Genomic DNA, 11,027 nt, shown 5'->3' with positions numbered 1-11,027 from the left:
CTGTATGTATAGTTGAAACTGTACCCAGGTCTTCTGAAGGTGTGTCAAGCGCTCTTATCAGCTAACTTATCTCTCAAAATCCACAGAATTCTTGTTTTAATTTTCATTTTCTAACAAAAAAAGTAGTCATTTTTGAAGAAATATAATGAGTTTAGTTACATTGCTGAAGATGCATGAACTAACACTGGTCTATCCTCAAGCATTCCATCCCAAATCAGACCTAGTGAACTCATGTGTCTGAGTGTATTTCTGTGTGTGTGTGACTGCAAGCTTGATTCTGATCAGATTTTCTTTTGTAAACTGTGTTCTCAGTTTTTAAAATTATATATATTTATTTAGTGTGGGGAGAATAAAACATGTGCATGTCACAAAGCACTTGTGGAGGTCAGAGAGCATTTTCCAGAGTTCTTTCCTTCTATCATATTTGTCATAGGAAGGAATTCAGCTTTTAAGTCTTGACAAGTGCCTTTGCCCACAGGTTACCCACTGCCTCATCTGGATGCTACCCCCAAAATGAATTGTCTGAAATACAAGCTCATTTTTATTTATTTCATATAATACATTTTGTGAATTCTGAAACCTGTACCTGACACATTGATAATAGAATACCTTTTTTTAAATAGAAACAAAATTCAAAGTTTGTATTTTTAACTTATTTTCCCTTTTGTGTTTTCTAAAAAATCTCAGAAATTCATTTCTTCACATTTTCAAAAAGAAAATGAATGTATATTCTGGAATTTATGCATAGTGCCTTAATTAGTATTTCTATTACTGTGAAGAGATGACCACACTAACTCTTATAAGAAAAACATTTAATTGGGGCTAGCTTACAGGTCAGAGGTTAGTACATTGTCATTATGGCAGGAAACATGGCAGCATGAAGGCAGTCATGTTTTCTGAGAGTACTATATATGGATCAGCAGGCAGCAGAAAGAGAGTGAACACTGGGCCTGAACTGAGCATCTGAGACCTCAAAGCCCAGTCCACAAAGACACCATTTCTCCAAAAGACAACACCTATTCCAATAATGGCACACCTCCTAATAATGCCATTAGTGCCATTCCCTATGTGGTTTCAACGAAACCACAATACCTAGCATTTACATACAACTGAAATTGTTCCCTCCACTATGATGAATTAAAGAATTGTAACATTTTCCCTGTCCTAAAATCTTCTGCCACCCATCATTGGTTAACAGGGGAAATATACTGCAAGGTTTATCATAATTGCTTTAAAAATCCCAAATTGAGCAAATGATTTCACTGAGCATACAGAAACTTAGAGACTGTATGAAAGGTGAAAACTATACATTCCATTGTTGAAAATCACAGAAGAGCAAAACCTGAGATCTGAACAAGTCTTCCTAACTACTCAGACACATATCAATGAGATCAACCAGGTGGGTAATGGGGGAACTTTCCATTTTCCCCTTCAGTATTCTTCCTTTCAAGTTACAGGCCTGCCAAATGCTGCAAAATTCTGGGGTGAGTAGGAATTTTTGGAAATCATAAACAGCATCTTTATCTTAGCCAGGTTCATAGACTGCTTTTGTTTCCTCAGTTTTCACTTGAGAATCACTTGGAGAAGAATTCCATTATAAAATGAAAATTAACTAATCAGAGAAAAAATAATACTCTGGCAGAAGATTCCTCAGAGAAAGAGAACACAGACAGGAAAGATAAAGAATAAAAAATGACAAAGTGAAGAGAGGCAGGAAGAAGGAAAAGCCATGGGAGGTTTCAGGTGACCATGAATAAGTTCAAAAATGACAGTGAATTTGGACTTCTTAGGTGAGAGACACTGGAGATATGTATAAATAAGGAGTACACTTTCCACCAAGAAATTTATATTGTGATATTTGACCCCTGGAAATTTAAATTCCAGTGAAATTATACCTGATTACCTTCTATGATAGAGCAATCTGTGGTCTGATTTTTCTGGAAAAAATTAAAGAGACACTGAGCCCTTATAAAGAGTGAACTGACAGACAAAAAAAGATATTACCAGAAATCCAACTTGGTGATCCAATGAGTTTTTCACATTTGTAGGTGAGTATTAGGCAGCATGAACAGCCCCAGCATGATTCATTTCTGCCAGTTCATGTCCACTTATATAGTGGTGTTTGGGGTCTTGAGTAGGAGACACCCTTCACAATAGTTGCAAATAATATAAAATACCTTGGTGTGAATCTAACCAAGCAAGTGAAAGACCTGTATGACAAGAACTTCAAGTCTCTGAAGAAAGAAATTGAAGAAGATCTCAGAAGATAGAAAGATCTCCCATGCTCATGGATTGGCAGGATTAATATAATAAAAATGGCCATCTTGCCAAAAGCAATCTACAGATTCAATGCAATCCCCATTAAAATCCCAACTCAATTCTTCACAGAGTTAGAAAAGGAAATTCTCAAATTCATATGGAATAACAAAAAACCCAGGATAGCGAAAACTATTCTCAACAATAAAAGAACTTCTGGAGGAATTACCATCCCTGACCTCAAGCTGTACTACAGAGCAATAGTGATAAAAACTACCTGGTATTGGTACAGAGACAGGCAGGAAGATCAATGGAATAGAATTGAAGACCCAGAAATGAACCCACACTCCTATGGTCACTTGATCTTTGACAAAGGAGCTAAAACTGTCCAGTGGAAAAAGGACAGCATTTTCAACAAATGGTGCTGGTTCAACTGGAAGACAACATGTAGAAGAATGAAAATTGATCCATTCTTATCCCCTTGTACAAAGCTCAAGTCTATGTGGATAAAGGACCTCCACATAAAACCAGATACACTGAAACTAATAGAAGAGAAGGTGGGGAAAAGCCTCGAATACTTGGGCACAGGGGAAAAGTTCCTGAACAGAACTCCAATGGCATATGCTCTAAGATCGAGAATTGACAAATGGGGCTTCATAAAATTGCAAAGTTTCTGTAAGGCAAAGGGCACTGTCAATAGGACAAAACGACAACCAACAAATTGGGAAAAGATCTTTACCAATCCTTCATCTGATAGAGGGCTAATATCCAATATATACAAAGAACTCAAGAAATTAGACTCCAGACAACCAAATTACCCTATTAAAAAATGGGGTATAGAGCTTAACAAAGAATTTTCAACGGAAGAAACTCGAATGGCCAAGAAGCATCTAAAGAAATGTTCAGCATCCTTAGTCGTCAGGGAAATGCAAATCAAAACAACCCTGAGATTCCATCTCACACCAGTCAGAATGGCTAAGATTAAAAACTCAGGTGATAGTAGATGCTGGCGAGGGTGTGGAGAAAGAGGAACACTCCTCCATTGTTGGTGGGACTGCAAGATGGTGCAACCACTTTGGAAATCAGTCTGGCGGTCCCTCAGAAAATTGGACATAGCATTACCCGAGGATCCAGCTATACCACTCCTAGGCATATACCCAGAAGATGCTCGAACATATAACAAGGACATATGCTCAACTATGTTCATAGCAGCCTTATTTATAATAGCCAGGAGCTGGAAAGAACCCAGATGTCCTTCAACTGAGGAATGGATTAAAAAAATGTGGTATATTTACACAATGGAGTATTACTCAGCTATTAAAAACAATGAATTCGAGAGGTTCCTAGGTAAATGGATGGAACTAGAAATTATCATCCTGAGTGAAGTAAGCCAATCACAAAAGAAGACACATGGTATTCACTCACTGATTATTGGATATTAGCCTAGAACCTTGAAATGCCCAAGATGCAACTCACAGGCCACATGAAGCCCATAAAGAAGGAAGACCAAGTGAGGGTGATTCGGTCCTTCTTAGAAGGAGCAACAAAATACTCAAGGGAGCAAATATGGAGACAAAGTGAGTGACAGAAACTGAAGGAGGGGCTGTCTCAAGACCACCCCACCTGAGTATCTATCCCATGTGCAATCACCAAAGGTAGATGCTGATGTGGAAGACAGGAAGTGCATGCTGATAAGAGCCTGATATGGATATCTCCTCAGAGGCCTTCAAGAGTCAGACATATTCAGAGGCAGATGCTCACAACTAGCCATTGAACTGATCATGGGGTTCTCAATAGAGGAGTTAGAGTGAAGACTGAAGGAGCTGAAAGGGTTTGTGGCACCATGAGGAGAGCAACAATACCAACCAACCACAGCTCCCAGGGTCTAAACCACCAGCCTGGGAGCACTTAGGGGGGGATCCAGGGCTTCAGCTGAATATGTAAAAGTGGAGGGCCCTGCTGGGCATAGGTGGAAGAAGAGAACCTTGACCTCATGAAGGCTGGATGCCCCAGGGGGTGGGAATTTTGAGGGTGGGGAGGTGGGAGTGGGGGGGTGTAGATAGAGGTTACATCCACAGAGAAGGAGGAGGGGCAAGGGGATTGGGGGTTCCGAGGGGGTGGTGGGGGATGGGGTAAGGGGACAACATAGGAAATGTAAATAAATCATCCAATAAAAAAAAAAGGAAAAAAAAAGCTATTTTGAAGTCCTGCCTACTTATCTTATAAGAACTTTGTGAAGGCATACTAATACACTCCTTAACCATGCAACTCATGTAAGCTTATTGTACCTTCCATGAGAGAAGATTAAGGTTCCAACTCTTTTTTCTTTAGACTTTTTTATTGGATATTTTATTTATTTACATTTCATATGTCATCAGCTTTCCCCTTTCCCCATTTCCCTTCCCTAGAAACCCCCATCCCATCCCCCTCCTCCTTTTGCTTTTATATCATTTTAATTACATGCAAGTATTAAGGTCAGTTCTAGGTTGAGGAACTAGTAATACAATAGATGCAAATAGTCAAGGAACAAGCAAGACAATAAACACAAATAGTCAAACAACAAGCAAGGCAATAAACAAAGTTCCATGAACACTCCTCTGATCCCTGTTTCTAAGGGCTTTAACAGGATGACCAAAATATCTGAGCCAACTTCCCTGTCCTGCTTCAAGAAGATGATGACCATTTACAACCTATAGGAAACAGATGCCTAATACAGTCAAGCTGGACATGTCTGCTCTTAAAGCTAAAATTTAGTTCTAAAAACTTGAAAATGACAAAATTGAAAATACATTGCTTGGTAATCCTTGGAAGCCACTCACCTCTTAAAAATCTACCTTAGTTATGGATTTGTCTTTCTATTTAAATGAATTCAATAGACACAAACTGGCTATGGAACATTTCTCTTTCATTTTGCCCTTCTTTCTCTATCCAGAGAAATCCCTCTCTGCTATTAAAATACAAAGAGATAAGACCAACCATGTAGAGATGAAGAAGTTGTGTAAGAACGTGCCCATGGACTTGCTGCAAGTGATTTTTCAATATTAATAAGTGCAGAATATAAAGAAAGCACATATTCATATAGGGAGTTAAAGATATCTATCTGGGAGCTCTGGTTATGACAATCAGGTGAATCAACGCTACTGATATCTTTCTATACTCAATGATGTCAAAACTTCTTTATACTGAAGAGGACTAGACTTTTTAAGCATTCTTGTGTCTCTACAAATAGGGAAAAGAAGTAAAGGCTAGGTCTCAAGATTTTATGGGAAAGGAACTGCACAGAAGACTAAAGTAGATTGCTACGGTTCTTAAAGAAAAGGATTCCAATTTGGTATAATTTTTTCTGCATATGCCCTGCTAGAGCAATAATTCTACTTCAGAAAATTCTCTTCTTCTAGTCACCTTGAAGTCAGGAGCAGCAGAAAAAAATACACACACACACACACACACACACACACACACTGACCTTTTTTTGAGAGCCTACATCTCCCATGGTTATCAAGCATCTCCTACATGTTTTGAAATTGATTTCCTTTGCCCAGGCTTGGGTGTTTTTTTTTTTAAATACACAGCAATCTTGAGCTTGATCTTCTGATCCTTATCAGTCACTTTAGCAAATCCTATGACTTGATCATCACACTGACCCTATGGCAGGACAGTCAGCAGGGGTGAAATAGCAATGCCACTCCTTAGGTCCCCATGCAGGAGTGCATATCAGAAGGCTAGGTATGCTTCTTAAATAGAAGATTCAAACAATATAAACCATCCTTCTATCAAGGGGTTAATCCAAGCAACATTGCTGCACTGAAGATAAACTGCTAGCTTTTCTAAATTATCTGCTGTCCTGTGAAATACACCATATCTCGTTATAGGGATTCCCACAGTGTTTAGATGGAGTTTGGACTTTTTATTTATGTGTTACTGATTATTTCCATTATGGTACACAACATTACAATTTTGTGTAGCTAACAGGCACAGACATTTCTGTTTGCAAGGACCTGTACCAAAGAAACTACAACCATAATTTAGGACTATAGAAGGAGGCTAATATATTAAAAGTTCCATGGTTATTACATAATTTGAGAAATTATATGGGACCTGTGGTGGTTAAAATATGCTTGGCCCATGAGAAATGGCACTATTAGGATGTGTGGCCTTCTTTGAATAGGTGTGGCTTTGTTGGAGGAAGTATGTCACTGTGTAGGCAGGCTTAGAGGTCTCCTCCTGTGCCCAAACTTCTCCCAGTATGGAAGAGACTGTCCTTCTCACTGCCTGCAGAATTGATTCTCCCCCTGGTTTCCTTTGGATCATGATGTAAAGCACTAAGCACCTCCAGTACCATGGCTGCCTGCAGACAGCCATGCTTCTGACCATGATGATAATGGACTGAGTCTCTGAAACTTTAAGGCAGTCCCAATTAAATACTTTCCTTTATAAGAGCTGTGTTGGTCATGGTATCTCTGCACAGCGATGGAAATTCTAACTAAGACTTGCCTGAAAAGAAATATTTCTGGAGAAAGAAACATTTTAAGGTGAGAGAATGGGTGGATTAGAGCCTAAGAGTTCTATAACCTAATGTATAAGGTAGTTGCGGCAGAGATTTTGCAAACTTGCAAAGGTGGAGATAGAACTTGTATCTATGAATTTAAAGCTTGGTTAAAATGGCACACAGAAAATTTATACTATCAAATTCCAATGATAAGTTATTAATTACTTTCTAGGCATTTAAACATGGATACCTAATGAACACGCCAACATCAAGATGGATAAAATAAGTGTTCCACCCCCATACCCACTCATTTTTCCCAAATCTTTCACACCTAGGTTGTCATAGATTCCATTTTAGCCTACAAGATACAATGATCACCACTTATTTCTTTTTTAATTTTTCATTATTTTTTGATGTTAGGCCAAAATACATGATAACTTAACTTAAGAGTATGTTTATTTTGATGTACAGTTAAAAAATGAGCACAGTACATCTTGGTGCAGAATGTATAACACAAGGACCATAAGGCAGTTTGTTACACTGGGTTCCTGTCAAGAATCACAGAGTAAAAATGCTGGTGTTTGTAAATATAATTCTTATTTTCCTGTGGGAATTGTCTCTGAGGCTTACTGCCTCCTTCTGTTAACCTAGGCCTAGTTCTGGAAGCTTCTACCTTCCCTACAATCTAATCTAGAGCTACAATGTTTTCAGCCTATGAGATTTCTAGCTGAATATCACCACACTTTCTAATTCTTTATGAATTCTGTTGGATGGTTTAACTCAGCTGTTATTGCTCAAACTTCCTGCCCGTACTGACTGTTTCAATCTGAATTCTCTTGTCTTCTGACTGAATTTTTCTGCTTGGTCTCTTACTAACTTTGGAGATATGTTCTCATCTTCTGGCTTCTTCTTATTCTCTGGCTTGCTCTGTCTCTACCTGTTTTCTACAAGCTCTGTCTAGCTTGTTCTTTCTCTGCAAACTTGTCTCTGTACAACTGTCAGAGTAAAGCTGCCTCCCTCCCTCCCTCCCTCTCTCTCTCTCTCTCTCTCTCTCTCTCTCTCCTACTCTCTAAATTCACCTTTCTTTCTCTCCTGGGCTGCCTTGTAAGAGTTGTATGTATCCCATCATTCCGTTAAATCTTTCTCTGATCAGTCACTTTATCAGATCTTCAATTAGATGTCACTTTCAAACATGGCAGCTTCCTTCTACAACCTAACTAACCTTGTATGGAATGAAAGCTGTGTACTCCAGGTATATCCGTAATATAGCTAGAGATATTAAAGGTATGTCATTGTATCCCCATCATAAAAACATAGAAGGTCTCTGGATGTGATTCCTTGTCAGAACAGCCATATTATAATACTACAATTCCTTTACAGGTGTTCTTCTCAGTTGATTTTTTTTTAGTATGTTTAGAATACTAACGTATTAGTGGTGCCACCCACACCCATAGTATTAGCTCTTCCCTCAGCTAATTATCTCTGAAAACATATTGATTGACACACCCACAAGCCTCTTTCCATGGTGACTCTAAATCCAGGACAGTTGACAATGGATTTTAAAATCACAATTATTTATTCACAAACTTTCCCTGGCATGTAATGAAGTGACAGTCTAGGTAATGCTTTGATAAATTCTGAAATAGATGCCAGAACTGACTGTTCTTCAACATGGCCTAGACATGTGTTGCAGCAACAGAGGACTGATCTCAGACAGGTTGACCAACCTGTACACTTTGATTTACAGTGAGTACCATTATGAGTTTTTATAACATGTCACCAGCTTGGCCTTGGTCAAGGGCATTAATCTTAGGTGACAGTCATGCATGATAAACAGTTGTATATCTTATGTGTCCCTTATCTCATACTTGACAGGGCTTGAAATGTTGACCCGAGATAAAACACAAGTGGTTTGTTTACTAGCCATTCAAGATCAATCACTGCAGCATAGAGAACCAAAGGAATGTTGGAAATCCCTATAAAATCTGTGCTCCCACTGCTTGATTCTTCACATTAGTCTTATATAACAAGAACAACAACAAAAGACTACTGCTGTCCTTGAATACATAAGAAGTTTTTTATATAAATTGTTTTTTCTCTAATTTCTTTCACAAGAATAATTTCTGACATAAAATGTGGTCAACTAGAGTCTCAATAGCTCTTCACTAATCTTGATAATTAACAACAAATGCATGATCCACAACTTAAACATCGTGGAGAGAAGATTTGGGGAACTGTTCTCCCTTTCAGAATCCTGAAATTGAAAGACTAAGACTAACTTCAAAATTAATTTTCACTAAAATCTCATTTAAATATAAGACAACTGACAATCAGTAAGGAATTGCTCTGTAATCACACTGTACTAAGTGAATGAGGAGGGATTTAAATCCATACTTTCCAACTTCAGCAAGTCCTTTACTTGATCATTCTGTTTTCCTTCTTGTAGAGTCAACCAGTTAAGTGAAATTACAGTATGCTGGTGTGCCAGCATACTCTTGTTATTCAATTGTGTGGAAGAAAAGATATGCAGATCCCTGGAGAATGCTGCTTGCCAAGCTAGCCCACTTGGAAAGCTCTAGGCCAGTGAAAAATTCTGCCTCATTAAAAACCAATAGACTGCTTCTGAAGAACACTAGCTATGGACGAACTTTAGTCTCAATGTACACAGTCTTGTATATATTTGCAAACACACACACACACACAAACATAACACACTCACACAGAAAGAAAATACCTTCTTGAAAAAAGGATCAGACATGCAGGAAAGTTTTGCTTTCATCTTAATGTTCAAAAATGAGCTTTTCAAAAAGAAGATTGAAAGCATTTTTTTTCAGTAGATGATCTGCATCTTATCCCAGATCTGACTTTCTTTCCCACATAAACTCTGTCTATTTAAAATCCCTTTCATTCATTTATGTTGTGCAGAGATGAGTTCCTAATTCCTGTTCTGGGACAGGCTAGTCCCCATGTGCCCATCTACTGACACACTTCCTTGACCAATGGTTGGGAAGTATGAAGAGGTATAGCAGATATGCACAAATATAGAAGAGCGGGGCTATAAAAAAGGCTGGAGACCAATTATTCTCATTAGTCAACAAGGACAAAGTAGGCACTAATGAGGCTTCAGCTTCAACAGAGGGAGAATTTAGGTTAATTATTAGGAAAATTTTTCTAACTATTAGGACAGTTAGGACTCTAGAAACAAGGTCCGCAGGGAGCAAGCAAAATCACCTTCATTTAGACAAACTCCAGGTAAAGTTGGCTGACAATTTGTCAAGAAATGTTACAGAATGAAGCTAGTATCACTAAGAAATACAGAAGAAATTCTCTGGTCTGTGAGAGTTATCTTATCAAGCCAGTCTGTCACTACCAGAATGCTAAACTTTAATCTAGGCACATGGAATAAAATAGGAAACAAAATCAAAGTTCTGTCCCTGGAAGTTACTGAAAACACTGACTTTTCACTTGGGCTATGAATAGGATAATTGGTGGCCATGAATGCTTCTATTTGGCCTCTGTCTCCTTTCTCCTTGCTTAACTGTTCGCCTTTTAAACAAAATCCATGTAAGAGTTTTAATCTATTCCCTTCAAAGTGAACATCATAATTAATGTATTACCAAATACCATTTCCTATGAAGTCTTCTCCCAGACCATCATGGTATTTTTTAGAAGTCTCCAGTCATGACCCTAAAACTCAAGATCTAACAACTCTGTCTGATTTTCTGACCTAACTTTTTCTCTATACCACCCTTCCTTGTAATCACAGTGTATTTAGAAAAATGCAGATCTAACTGATGAGAACCTTGTGCTATTTCAATCTCAAAGAAACAAAACTTTCCTACCACCTGGAAGCCCTCATTTACTCACCCTGAAATAAAAGCCATCAGACTAACAAACACCTATGGCTGCTGCTATGCATATTTCTTGTCTTCTTCTTTTGTTCTCCCATTACATGATTCTAGAGATTTCTAAAAGTGTCCCAAAGACAGGATGTAGGCACTAATTTCCATGTTCTATCCATACAGGGGCAACCTGCATTCCTAAATGCACCACGACTTGACTCCTGTTAGGTCAATGACAGCTAGTACACTGAATAATTAAGGCTTTCTGAACTGGCCTTCTGACTGGGGAGTTTGAAAAGGATTGCAATGATGAAATGAACATAATAAATAAATAAATATACCAAACTAACCGTCCTGGAAACATACGTACAAGTAACATTATATAGACTCACTAGGTTATATTTAGGGATATATATATATATATATATATATATATATAT

The sequence above is a fragment of the Grammomys surdaster genome, unplaced genomic scaffold, assembly GCF_004785775.1.
Source record: "Grammomys surdaster isolate TR1022 unplaced genomic scaffold, NIH_TR_1.0 243, whole genome shotgun sequence".
Taxonomy (NCBI): Eukaryota; Metazoa; Chordata; class Mammalia; order Rodentia; family Muridae; genus Grammomys; species Grammomys surdaster.
Note: the sequence above shows the minus strand (reverse complement) of the source record.